The following is a 14,480-nucleotide window of genomic DNA, read 5'->3' on the forward strand; positions in this document are numbered from 1 at the left end:
GCAGCATGGCTCAGAGGAAAGAGCAAGGGCTTGGGAGTCAAAGGTCATGGGTTCTAATCCCGCTCTGCCACTTGTCTGCTGTGTGACTTTGGGCAAGTCACGTCACTTCTCTGTGCCTGTTACCTCATCTGGAAAATGGGGATTAAGACTGTGAGCTCTACGTGGGACAACCTGATTACTTTGTATCCCCCCCGGCGCTTAGAACTGTGCTTCATAATAATAATAATGGCATTTATTACGTGCTTACTATGTGCAAAGCACTGTTCTAAGCGCTGGGGAGGTTACAGGGTGATCAGGTGGTCCCACGGGGGGCTCACAGTCTTAATCAATCAATCCATCAATCGTATTTATTGAGCGCTTACTGCGTGCAGAGCACTGTACTAAGCGCTTGGGAAGTACAAGTTGGCAACATATAGAGACGGTCCCTACCCAACAGTGGGCTCACAGTCTAAAAAGGGGGAGACAGAGAACAAAACCAAAACATACTAACAAAATAAAATAAATAGAATGGATATGTACAAGTAAAATAAATAAATAAATAAATAGAGTAATAAATATGTACAAACATATATACAGGTGCTGTGGGGAAGGGAAGGAGGTAAGATGGGGGATGGAGAGGGGGACGAGGGGGAGAGGAACCATTTTACAGAGGAGGTAACGGAGTACAGTGCTCTGCACACTGCACACAGTAAGCGCTCAATAAATACGATTGATTGATTGAGGCTCAGAGAAGTGAAGTGACTTACATAGTAAGCGCTTAACAAATGCCATCATCATCATCATCATCATATTAAAAAAGGGGGGGGGAGATTTTTAGAGAAAGAGAAGCAGCGTGGCTCAATGGAAAGAGCAAGAACTTTGGAGTCAGAGGTCATGGGTTCAAATCCCGCCTCCGCCACCTGCCAGCTGTGTGACTTTGGGCAAGTCACTTCACTTCTCTGGGCCTCAGTTCCCTCATCTGTAAAATGGGGATTAAGACTGTGAGCCCCCTTGGGACCACTTGATCACCCTGTAACCTCCCCAGCGCTTAGAACAGGGCCTTGCACATAGTAAGCGCTTAATAAATGTCATTATTATTCTTATAAGTTCAAGAGTTTCTCTTGCTCTTTTAAGTTTATTTGATTTTTCAGGTGGAGCCGGTTTCCCGAAAAGAGGAAGACCCGCCTCACCTGGGCCCTCCAGCTCTTGGTACCCCGAGCGGCGTGGAAGGAGGCCGCGGTTGCTAGGCAACCGCGGCAGCCGCCCGCCATGTACGTCGCTTACGTCAGGATCTGCGTAGATGGAGCAGGTCGCATCCCTCCTCTGCGCATGCGCGCCGGGCTCTTCTTGCTCCTTCGGCCTTTCTCCTCAGCACGTCCCGCTCAAAATGGCGGAGACAAGTGTGACAAGGGCTATCAGATAATACAGGGAAATCAGGGCAGCGATGGCTCCACGAAGCCCCGTGGGGACAGCAGGAGGACAACCCAAAGAATAACAATAATAATAATAATAGGGGTATTTGTTAAGCGTCCACTATAATAATAATGCTGGCATTTATTAAGCGCTTACCATGTGCCAAGCACTGTTCCAAGCACTGGGGGGATACAAGGTAATCAGGTTGTCCCACATAATAATAATAATAATGATGGCATTTCTTAAGCGCTTACCATGTGCCAACCACTGGGGGTATATAAGGTAATCAGGTTGTCCCACAGAATAATAATGATGGCATTTATTAAGTGCTTACCATGTGCCAAGCACTGTTCCAAGCATTGGGGGGATGTAAGGTAATCAGGTTGCCCCACATAATAATAATAATAATAATAATAATAATAATAATAATAATAATGGTATTTATTAAGCACTTACCATGTGCCAAGCACTGGGGGGATATAAGGTAATCAGGTTGTCCCACATAATAATAATGATGGCATTTATTAAGCGCTTACCATGTGCCAAGCACTGTTCCAAGTGCTGGGGGGATAGAAATTAATCAGGTTGTCCCACATAATAATAATAATAATGGCATTTATTAAGCGCTTACTATGTGCCAAGCACTGTTCCAAGCTCTGGGGAGATATAAGGTAATCAGGTTGTCGCACATAATAATAATAATAATAATAATACTGGCATTTATTAAGCGCTTACCATGTACCAAGCACTGTTCCAAGCACTGGGGGGATATAAGGTAATCAGGTTGTCCCACATAATAATAATAATAATAATAATACTGGCATTTATTAAGTGCTTACCATGTGCCAAGCACTGTTCCAAGCACTGGGGTGATATAAGATAATCAGGTTGTCCCATATAATAATAATGATAATGGCACTTAAGTGCTTACCATGTGCCAAGCACTGTTCCAAGCACTGGGGAGGATACAAGGTAATCAGGTTGTCCCACATAATAATAATAATAATGATGATGGCATTTATTAAGTGCTTACCATGTGCCAAGCACTGTTCCAAGCGCTGGGGCGATATAAGGGAATCAGGTTGTCCCACATAATAATAATAATGGCATTTATTAAGCGCTTACCATGTACCAAGCACTGTTCCAAGTGTTGAGGGGATACAAGGTAATCAGGTTGTCCCACATAATAATAATAATAATGATGGTGACATTTGCTATGTGCTGAGCACTGTTCTAAGCTCTGGGGTAATAATAATAATAATAATAATAATAATAGCATTTATTAAGCGCTTACTAAGTGCCAAGCACTGTTCTAAGCACTGGGGAGGTTACAAGGTGATCAGGTTGTCCCACGTGGGGCTCACAGTCTTCATCCCCATTTTCCAGATGAGGTAACTGAGGCCCAGAGAAGTTAAGCGACTTGCCCAAAGTCACACAGCTGGCAATTGGCAGAGCCAGGATTTGAACCCATGACCTCTGACTCCAAAGCCCGTGCACTTTCCACTGAGCCATGCTGTAATCAGGTTGTCCCATGTGGGGCTCACAGTCTTAATCCCCATTTTACAGGTGAGGTAACTGAGGCCCAGAGAAGTCAAATGTCTTACCCAAAGTCACACAGCTGGTCAATGGCAGAGCCGGGATTAGAACCCACGACATCTGTCTCCCAAGCCCCGTGCTCTTTCCACTGAGCCACACTGCTTAATGGGGCTCACGGTCTTAATCCACATTTTCCAGATGAGGCAACTGAGGCACAGGGAAGTGAAGTGATTTGCCCAAAGTCACGCAGCTGACAAGTGGCAGAGGCAGAATTAGAACCCACGACCTCTGACTCCCGAGCCCATGGTCTTTCCACTGAGCCATGCTGCTTCTCTGAGCATATGTCAAGCACTGTTCTAAGCGCTGGGGTAGATACAAGGTCATTCAATCATTCATTCAATCGTATTTATTGAGCGCTTACTGTGTGCAGAGCACTGTACTAAGCGCTTGGGAAGTACAAGTTGGCAACATATAGAGACGGTCCTTACCCAACCGTGGGCTCACAGTCTAGAAGGGGGAGGCAGACAACAAAACATATTAACATAAGAAAATGAATAGAAATATGTGCAAATAAAATAAGTAAACAGAGTAATAAATACGTACAAACATATATACAGGTACATATTCATTCAATCGTATTTATTGAGCCCTTACTTTGAGCAGAGCACTGTACTAAGCGCTTGGGAAGTACAAGGTGATCAGGTTGTCCCATGTGGGGCTCACAGCCTTAATCCCCATTTCACAAATGAGGTGACTGAGATAGAGAGAAGTGATGTAATAATAATGTTGGTATTTGTTAAGCGTCCACTATGTGCCGAGCACTGTTCTAAATGGTGGGGTAGATACAAGTTAATCAGGTTGTAATAATAATAATAATGTTGGCATTTGTTAAGCGCTTACTATGTGCAAAGCACTGTTCTAAGCGCTTGGGGGGATACAAAGTGATCAGGTTGTCCCACATGGGGCTCACAGTCTTAATCCCCATTTTACGGATGAGGTAACTGAGACTCCGAGAAGTTAAGTGACTTGCCCCAGGTCACACAGCAGACATGTGGCGGAGCCGGGATTCGAACCCATGACCTCTGACTCCAAAGCCCGGGCTCTTTCCACTGAGCCACACTGCTTCTCTACCACGTGGGGTACCCCATGTACCACGTGGGGCTCATGGTATTCATTCATTCATTCATTCAATCGTATTTATTGAGCGCTTACTAGGTGCAGAGCACTGTACTAAGCGCTTGGGAAGTCCAAGCTGGCAACATCTCGAGACGGTCCCTACCCAACAGCGGGCTCACAGTCTAGAAGGGGGAGACGGACAACAAAACAAAACATATTAACAAAATAAATAGAACAGTCAATATGCATGAGCAAAATAGAGTAATCAATCTGTACAAACATATACCAACAAAACATACTAACAAACTAAAATAAATAGAATAAATATGTACAAATAAAATAGAGTATTAATCCCCATTTTACAGATGAGGGAACTGAGGCACCGAAAAGTTAAATGACTTGCCCGAAGTCACACAGCTGACAAGTGGTGGAGAGTTCTAGATTAGTCTCTGTTGCAGAACTAAACTTTCCAAGCGCTTAGTACAGTGCTCTGCACCCAGTAAGTGCTCACTAAATACGACTGAAGTGAATGAATGAGTTGGGATTAGAACCCATGACCTCCGACTCCCAAACGCGTACTCTTTCCACTAAGCCATGCTGCTTCGCGGGTTGGCGGGGAGACAGGCAAGAAGGAGGCACAGTGAGAACACCAGAGGTGCAAATTATTTAGGCCGGGCATTTTGCAGCCTGTACGTCACCTTATTCTTTCATTCATTCGTATTTATTGAGCGCTTACTGTGTGCAGAACACTGTGCTAAGCCCTTGGGAGAGTACAGCACAGCAATAAACAGTCACATTCCCCGCCCACAATGGACTTACAGTCTAGAGTAGGGGAGACAGACATCAATACCAAGAAATAAGATTACAGATATGTATATAATGCCGTGGGTAGGGAATGTGTCTGTCTCTACATGTTGCCAACTTGTACTTCCCAAGCGCTTAGTACAGTGCTCTGCACACAGTAAGCGCTCAATAAATACGATCGATTGATTGATTGACTGTGGGGCCGGGAGGAGGGAAGAGCAGAGGGAGCAAATCAGAGCGAATGATTTAGGGACATCTCCACAGTCCCTAGGTGCAGTTATAATAATTATGGCCTTTTAATAAATGATTATGGTATTTGTGAAGTGCTTACTAGGTGCTGAGCACTGCTCTAAGCACTGGGTTAATAATGATGGCATTTATTGAGCGCTTACTATAGTAGATACAAGGTAGATACAAGGTAATCAGGTTGTCCCACTGGGGCTCATAGTCTTAATCCCCATTTTACAGATTAGGTAACTGGGGCATAGAGAAATCAAGTGGCTTGCCCAAGGTCATGCAGCAGACAAGTGGCAGAGCCGGGATTAGAACTCAGTCCTCTGACTCCCAGACGTGTGATCTTTCCAGTAAACCATGCTGCTTCTCTTTTTGAAGTGCTTACTACGTGCTAAGTGCTGAGGTAAATACAAGAGAATTGATCAGACATAGTCTGATATGGCACTCATAATCCAAGTCAGTCAATCCTATTTATTGAGTGCTTAGTGTGTGCAGAGCACTGTACTAAGAACTTGGAGAGTAAACTATAACAATAAACAGACACATTCCCTACCCACAACAAGCTTACAGTCTAGAGGGGGAGACAGACTTTAATATAAATAAAAGACATGGGATCTTTCCACTGAGCCGTGCTGCTTTTCTCTTTGAAGTGCTTACTACCTGCTAAGTGCTGAGGTAAATACAAGAAAATTGATCAGACATAGTCTGACATGGCACTCATAATCCAAGTCAGTCAATCCTATTTATTGAGTGCTTAGTGTGTGCAGAGCACTGTACTAAGAACTTGGAGAGTAAAATATAACAATAAACAGACACATTCCCTACCCACAACAAGCTTACAGTCTAGAGTGGGAGACAGACTTTAATATAAATAAAAGATGTGATCTTTCCACTGAGCCGTGCTGCTTCTCTCTTTGAAGTGCTTACTACGTGCTAAGTGCTGAGGTAAATACAAGAGAATTGATCGGACATAGTCTGATATGGCACTCATAATCCAAGTCAGTCAATCCTATTTATTGAGTGCTTAGTGTGTGCAGAGCACTGTACTAAGAACTTGGAGAGTAAACTATAACAATAAACAGACACATTCCCTACCCACAACAAGCTTACAGTCTAGAGGGGGAGACAGACTTTAATATAAATAAAAGACATGGGATCTTTCCACTGAGCCGTGCTGCTTTTCTCTTTGAAGTGCTTACTACCTGCTAAGTGCTGAGGTAAATACAAGAAAATTGATCAGACATAGTCTGACATGGCACTCATAATCCAAGTCAGTCAATCCTATTTATTGAGTGCTTAGTGTGTGCAGAGCACTGTACTAAGAACTTGGAGAGTAAAATATAACAATAAACAGACACATTCCCTACCCACAACAAGCTTACAGTCTAGAGTGGGAGACAGACTTTAATATAAATAAAAGATGTGATCTTTCCACTGAGCCGTGCTGCTTCTCTCTTTGAAGTGCTTACTACCTGCTAAGTGCTGAGGTAAATACAAGAGAATTGATCGGACATAGTCTGACATGGCACTCATAATCCAAGTCAGTCAATCCTATTTATTGAGTGCTTAGTGTGTGCAGAGCACTGTACTAAGAACTTGGAGAGTAAAATATAACACTAAACAGACACATTCCCTACCCACAACAGGTTTACAGTCTAGAGGGGGAGACAGACTTTAATATAAATAAAAGACATGTGATCTTTCCACTGAGCCGAGCTGCTTCTCTCTTTGAAGTGCTTACTACCTGCTAAGTGCTGAGGTAAATACAAGAGAATTGATCAGACATAGTCTGTTATGGCACTCATAATCCACGTCAGTCAATCCTATTTATAGAGTACTTAGTGTGTGCAGAGCACTGTACTAAGAACTTGGAGAGTAAAATATAACACTAAACAGACACATTCCCTACCCACAACAAGCTTACAGTCTAGAGGGGGAGACAGACTTTAATATAAATAAAAGACATGTGATCTTTCCACTGAGCCGCGCTGCTTTTCTCTTTGAAGTGCTTACTATGTACTAAGTGCTGAGGTAAATACAAGAGAATTGATCAGACAGTCTGACATGGCACTCATAATCCAAGTCAGTCAATCCTATTTATTGAGTGCTTACTGTGTGCAGAGCACTGTACTAAGAACTTGGAGAGTAAAATGTAACACTAAACAGACACATTCCCTACCCACAACAAGTTTACAGTCTAGAGAGGGAGAGAGACTTTAATATAAATAAAAGACATGTGATCTTTCCGCTGAGCCACGCTGCTTTTCTCTCTGAAGTGCTTACTATGTGCTAAGTGCTGAGGTAAATACAAGAGAATTGATCAGACATAGTCTGACATGGCACTCATAATCCAAGTCAGTCAATCCTATTTATTGAGTGCTTACTGTGTGCAGAGCACTGTACTACTACTAATAATAATAATGGTATTTGTTAAGCGCTTACTATGTGCAAAGCACTGTTCTAAGCGCTGGGTACTAAGAACTTGGAGAGTAAAATATAACACTAAACAGACACATTCCCTCCCACAACAAGCTTACAGTCTAGAGGGGGAGACAGACTTTAATATAAATAAAAGACCTGTGATCTTTCCACTGAGCCCCTACCCATCTTACAGTCTAGAGGGGGAGACAAATTTTAATATCAATAAAAAAATTACGGGTAAGTGGAAGGGAGAGTAGGACTCTTCCTCCCCATTTTACAGATGAGGGAACCGATGCGTAGGAAAGTTAAGTGACTTGCCCAAGGTCATTGACCAGCAGGGCAGTGGCAGAACTGAGAGTAAACCCCCCCCCCCATCAATTGACTCGTTAGACCTATGCTCTTTCCACTTCAAAGTCTTACTGAAGGCATGTCTCCTCCAGGAGGCCTTCCCTGACTAGGGCCCCCTTTCCCTTTCTCTCACTCCCTTCTGTGTCCCCCTGATTTGCTCCCTTTATTCACCCCCCTTCTCAACCCCACGGCACTTACGTACATATCTATAATTTATTTATATTAATGCCTGTCACCCCTCTAAACTGTAAGCTCATTGTAGCAGGGAATGCATCTGTTTATTGTTACATTGTATTCTCCCAAGCCCTTAGTAACAGTGCTCTGCACATAGAAAGCACTTAATAAATACGATTGAATGAATGAACTAGCATACCATGCCTTGCAGTTTTGTGTAAGAGACCTGATCTGGACAGTTACTGCCGTTTGACACACCGGTACTTGTAATATATACATGAGATGTGTGGAGTTTTCATATGCTTCTTGTCCTGGACTCATGCCTGAGTTGGGAGAGTGAGCCCATATCATAGCTTTCATTATATGATTATATGATCATTATATCATAGCTATGTTAGTTGTGTGCCAGGAAGAACTTAAACCCACGGATTTCCTCATTAACAGGATTTGAGCATCTACTGTGTGCCGAGTACTGATCTAGGCGGTTGGGGACTTACAGTTATATAAAATTCATTCTCCAACCTCAAGGAGTTCCCAGTCTCCTGGGGCATAAATTACAACAGGTAAAAGAGAATAAGAACAGTTATAAAAAAAATAAACACAAGTGGCTAAATGAATCAATAAACAGATAAGTGCATAAGAGTATTGAGGAAGCTAGTAAAATGGATGACAGAGAAAATGAGAGTAATCAGAATGCTACATGGAGGAGGGGGCTTTGTAAAAGTGCTTGAAGGAGGAAGGAGCAGTAGGGTCTTCCTGCCCCCAGAAGCTATGCCCCTAAGAAAATCCCACCCCCCTGGCACCATAATTCCTCAAAGGGCCATCCATCAAAGTCTTGCCCTGAATTTCATCTTGCAGGGAATGCCGCTGTTAATTGTTGTACTGTACTTTCCCAAGAGATTAATACAGTGTTCGGCACACAGTAAATGCTTAATAAATATGATTGAATGACTGAAACTTTGCTTCCTGCAAAACTACATTTTGCAGGAAGCAAGGGGACTGACTCACTAATTACCTTTTGCAACAATAAGGGCCGGGGTGGGAGTGTTCCTGGGGAGAATCAGGTCCCCAAAAATCCCCAAAATGGGGCTGGGGAAGAAGAGCAGAGACAAAAATCTTGCTCTTCTCTCCTAATCCAATTACAAGGTGAGCATCTTCCTGCTTTGAAAAGCAGGCTTTACCTAGGTAAGAGAAGTATCTGTGACTTTCCCATCACTGTAGATGCCCGTTGTGGACGGGGATTGTCTCTCTTTATTGCTGTATTGTACTTTCCAAGCTCTTAGTGCAGTGCTCTGCACACAGTAAGTGCTCAATAAATATGATTGAATGACTGAATCTTTGCTTCCTGCAAAACAGGGGACTGACTCACTAATTACCTTTTGCAACAATAAAGGGCGGGGTGGGAGTGTTCCTGGGGAGAATCAGGTCCCCAAAAATCCCCAAAATGAGGCTGGGGAAGAAGAGCAGAGACAAAAATCTTGCTCTTCTCTCCTGATCCAGTTACAAGGTGAGCTTCTCCTTGCTTTGAAAAGCAGGCTTTACCTAGGTAAGAGAAGTATCTGTGACTTTCCCATCACTGTAGATGCCCGTTGTGGACGGGGATTGTCTCTCTTTTTTGCTGTATTGTACTTTCCAAGCTCTTAGTACAGTGCTCTGCACACAGTAAGTGCTCAATAAATATGATTGAATGACTGAATCTTTGCTTCCTGCAAATCAGGGGACTGACTCACTAATTACCTTTTGCAACAATAAGGGGCGGGGTGGGAGTGTTCCTGGGGAGAATCAGGTCCCCAAAAGTCCCCAAAATGAGGCTGGGGAAGAAGAGCAGAGACAAAAATCTTGCTCTTCTCTCCTGATCCAATTACAAGGTGAGCTTCTTCTTGCTTTGAAAAGCAGGCTTTACCTAGGTAAGAGAAGTATCTGTGACTTTCCCATCACTGTAGATGCCCGTTGTGGACGGGGACTGTCTCTCTTTATTGCTGTATTGTTCTTTCCAAGCTCTTAGTACAGTGCTCTGCGCACAGTAAGTGCTCAATAAATACGATTGAATGAACCCCGTATTTATAATAATAACGATAATGATGGTATTTGTTAAGCGCTTACTATGTCCCAAGCACTGTTCTAAGCACTGAGGTAGATACAAAATAATCAGATTGTCCCGCGTAGGGCTCACAGTCTTAATCCCAATTTACAGATGAGGTAACTGAGGCACAGAGAAGTGAAGTGACTTGCACAAAGTCACACAGCTGATAAGGTGTGAAGCGGGGATTAGAACCCGTGATTATGAACAGGTAACCAGGAAATTGTCGGGGGATCGATGATCTATTTTGAGGCCCTCTGGTTTCTATCAAAGTGATGGTCTTAAATCTCCATTTTCTTTTCAGTTGTATCTCTGATTAGTAGATTGCTAGGAGATGTGTAATCTGAGATTTACAACTCTTCAAAGAACTCAGGCAGAGTTCACTTTTGGGTTCTAGCCACATTTCACATCTCCTGCATTCCTTTCGCATGCCTAGATTGGTGATACTTTAGCAGGGTGTCCCTTGCTTCAGAAAATTAGTGAGTCTAATAGATGATGAAAATCCCAAAGCCCTTAGTACAGTGCTCTGCACAGAGTAAATGCTCAATAAATATCGCAGAGTGAAAATCACACTGACTACTGTTTCAAAAAAGTCAGACATTAATAACAGACCTAATTCACATTAATGATTCAGAATTTAAATCTCCATAATTTGACATCATTTAGCTGTATTAAGCTTTGTGACCCCACCTCATTGAAAATGTTAAACTTAGAACAATAAATAACACAGCTCATTAGATGTAAAACCTATTAATCCTTCTCTGCCTGCAGAGCAGATGAAGCAAACATCTCTGATCAAACATGGATGAAACATGAAGTCTTGTGACATGATTAAATTAAAACCAAAAGAGATTAATGCATGCAAAATCCTCAGTGAATCTTAGCTGCCCTTCCTCTTTCCTCCTCAGAGATTTCTTTTTTCCCTTCAGACACTGAGAAGCAGAGTTCTGGTACCTCCCTTCAAGAAAGAAGTGACAAACCTCCATTGGGCGCTTCTACAAAAACTACCAAGTGAGGAACAGAGAATAATAATAGCGGTATCTGTTACGTACTTATTATAGGGGTAAGTAGTGTGCTAGATTCAAGATAATCAGGTTAAAAATAGTCCCTGTCCCACCCAGTTCTCCAAGGTCTAAAAGGGTGGGAAAACAGGAATTTAATCCCCATTTTACAAATGAGGAAACTGAGGCATAAAGAAATTAAGTGATTTCTTAAGGTCACAGAGCAGGTAAGTGTCGAAGTCAGAATTAGAACCCAGGTCCCTTGACTCTCAGGCCCGTGCTTTTTCCACTAGACCCTGCTGATTCAGTGGTTAAGAAAAGGGAGATGTTCTGAATTCTCAAACAGTCGTTCAGAGCTTCACATTTCTAGTCTCCCGGACCAACATGGACCATATCTTCCCTTCCTTCCCCACTCTTTCCTCTCCCTCTCTGAGCCAGCTTTGGATTTGCATGTTGATCGTCCCAAAAGCTGTTGCAAGTACAGATTTCTAACATCACTGAAAAGACCATTTTAATCTTTACACTTCAAACTACACTCACCTGACTGGAGTTTGTGTTTTAGAGAGGACACTATCTATGTGTTTTAGGTAGGACAAGGTGGTAAAGGCCATTTTAATCTTTACACTTCAAACTACACTCGCCTGACTGGAGTTTGTGTTTTAGAGAGGACACTATCTATGCATTTTAGGTAGGAAAAGGTGGTAGAATTACAGAACATTCTTCTGCTAACCTATATCTCTGGCCTGGAATACCCTCTCTCTTCAGATGTGACAATTACTCTCCCCCACTTCAAAGCCTTACTGAAGATACATCTCCTCCAAGAGGTCTTCCCGGACTGAACCCCACCTTTCCTCATCTCCCTGCGTCGCCCTGATTTGTTCCCTTTGTTCTTCCCCCCTCCCAGCCCCACAGCCCTTACGTACATACCTGTAATTTATTTGTATTGATACCTGTCACCCTTCCCTAGACTGTAAGCTTGTTGTGGGCAGGGAATGTGACTGTTTATTGTTGTGTTGTACTCTCCCGATTGCTTAGTACAGTACTCTGCACACAGTACGTGCTCAATAAATATGACTGACTGATTGACTGAATGAATCTGGATAGAAATCGATATGGGTCAGAAGAAATGGTTTTGTACATGAGTGTGCTGTTGAACAGCATGCATTTCCTTGGGTTTTTGTCAAAGGGTAATGCATTACTTCCTAAGATAAATCAATCAATCAATCAATCATATTTATTGAGCGCTTACTGTGTGCAGAGCACTGTACTAAGTGCATGGGAAGTACAAGTGGGCAACATATAGAGACGGTCCCTACCCAACAGTGGGCTCACAGTCTAGAAGGGGGAGACAGAGAACAAAACCAAACATATTAACAAAATAAAATTCTTCAAGGGCAGGGATTGTACCTATTATAATAATAATATGATATTATATTATAATAATTATATTATATTATAATAATAATTGTGGTATTTGTTAAGCACTTACTATGTGCTAGGCACTGTACTAAGTGCTGGGGTGGATACAAGCAAATCGTGTTGGACATAGCCCCTGGCCTGCAACAGGATCACAGCTTTAATCCTAATGTTACAGATGAGGTAACTGAGGTACAGAGAAGTGAAGTGGCTTGCCCAAGGCCACACAGCATCAAGTGGCAGAGTCAGGATTAGAATCCATGACCTTTTGACACCTAGGCCCGTGCTCCACTACGCCACGCTGCTTTTGAGCAGTTGTCTCTGCCAGTTTTGAGAACACCAAGGCACTCAACAAAAAAGCATTTAATAGACATGACAATAACACGCCTGTATTACTGTTAATGAAACTGCCTTCTTCTACAAAGTTATCTGAGCTATTGACAAAACTCATTCCATCTCCAGTAGCTAAATCTGTGGTATATAATAAAATGCGTTTGGTATCAACTTAACAGAATGATACCTGGCTTTCAGAAGAGATCGAAGAGTCAAGTGAGAGAGCAGCACCGTGGAAATTCCCCAGCTGTTGGAAGAGGAGGTGGGTTGCTGTCTGGGCGCAGCAGAGGCTATTGAAGTTGTATCCAGAGGTCTGCAGGTCCTGTCCATCACTGCTGCTGTATATATGTATATATGTTTGTACATATTTATTACTCTATTTATTTATTTTACTTGTACATATCTATTCTATTTATTTTATTTTGTTAGTATGTTTGGTTTTGTTCTCTGTCTCCCCCTTTTAGACTGTGAGCCCACTGTTGGGTAGGGACTGTCTCCCTATGTTGCCAACTTGGACTTCCCAAGCGCCTAGTACAGTGCTCTGCACACAATAAGCGCTCAATAAATACGATTGATGGATTGATTGCTGCTGGTAATAATAATGATGGCATTTATTAAGCGCTTACTATGTGCAAAGCACTGTTCTAAGCGCTGGGGAGGTTACAAGGTGATCAGGTTGTCCCACGGGGGTGCTCACAGTCTTCATCCCCATTTTACAGATGAGGTAACTGAGGCGCAGAGAAGTGAAGTGACTTGCCCAAAGTCACACAGCTGACGATCGGCGGAGCTGGATACCCGGGCTTCCCTGACTATGGACACCCTAAGGACAGTAAGCCCTTCAGCAGTATTTTTCAAATTTCCTGTGCCTCCTCCAGACCCTCTGAGGCCATCTTAGAGAAGCAGCGTGGCTCAATATAAAGAGCACAGGCTTTGGAATCAAAGGTCATGGGTTCAAATCCTGACTCCGCCAATTGTCAGTTGTGTGACTTTGGGAAAGTCACGTAACTTCTCTGTGCCTCAGCTACCTCATCTATAAAATGGGGATTAAGACTGTGAGCCCCACGTGGGACAACCTGATCACCTTCTATCCTCCCCAGTGCTTAGAACAGTGTTTTGCACATAGTAAGTGCTTAACAAATGCTCATTATTATTATTATCTTGTCTGCAGTGTGACCTTGGGCGAATCACTTAATTTCTTTGTGTCACGGTTTCCTTATCTGTAAATTGGGGATTACGACTGTGAGCTCCATGTGGGACAGGGACTGTGTCCAATCTGATTATTTTGTATCTACCCCAGTGCTCAGTACAGTGCCTGGCAAGGATTAATAATAATTATGGCATTTGTTAAACGCTTACTATGCGCAAAGCACTATACAAATTGCTGGGGTGCATACAACCAAATCCGGTTGGACACAGTCTCTGTCCCACATTGGGCTCGCAGTCTCAATCCCCATTTTACAGATGAGGTAACGGAGGCCCAGAGAAGTGAAGTGACCCACCCAAGATTACACAGCAAACAAATGGCGGAGCCAGAATTTAGTACCCATGACCTTCTCACTCCCAGGCCCATGTCTATCCACTACACCATGCTGCTTCTCTTAGTAAATGCTTAACAAATATCACAA

General features: G+C 42.9%; 1 protein-coding gene across 2 annotated transcripts in view; it reads right to left on the reverse strand.

Moving 5' to 3' along the window:
- RSPH14 (radial spoke head 14 homolog) overlaps positions 1-1,242 on the reverse strand; it is a 299,387-nt gene extending 298,145 nt beyond the window's left edge. The window contains exon 1 of one of the 2 annotated variants that reach the window (XM_038763433.1): positions 1,170-1,242. The gene's annotated coding sequence lies outside the window, so the exon portion shown is untranslated. The remainder of the gene's footprint in view (positions 1-1,169) is intronic. The other variant, XM_038763434.1, reaches the window with a different exon arrangement.
- Positions 1,243-14,480: the final 13,238 nt, after the last annotated feature.

This window comes from Tachyglossus aculeatus, chromosome 21 (assembly GCF_015852505.1).
Source record: "Tachyglossus aculeatus isolate mTacAcu1 chromosome 21, mTacAcu1.pri, whole genome shotgun sequence".
NCBI classification, from domain to species: Eukaryota; Metazoa; Chordata; class Mammalia; order Monotremata; family Tachyglossidae; genus Tachyglossus; species Tachyglossus aculeatus.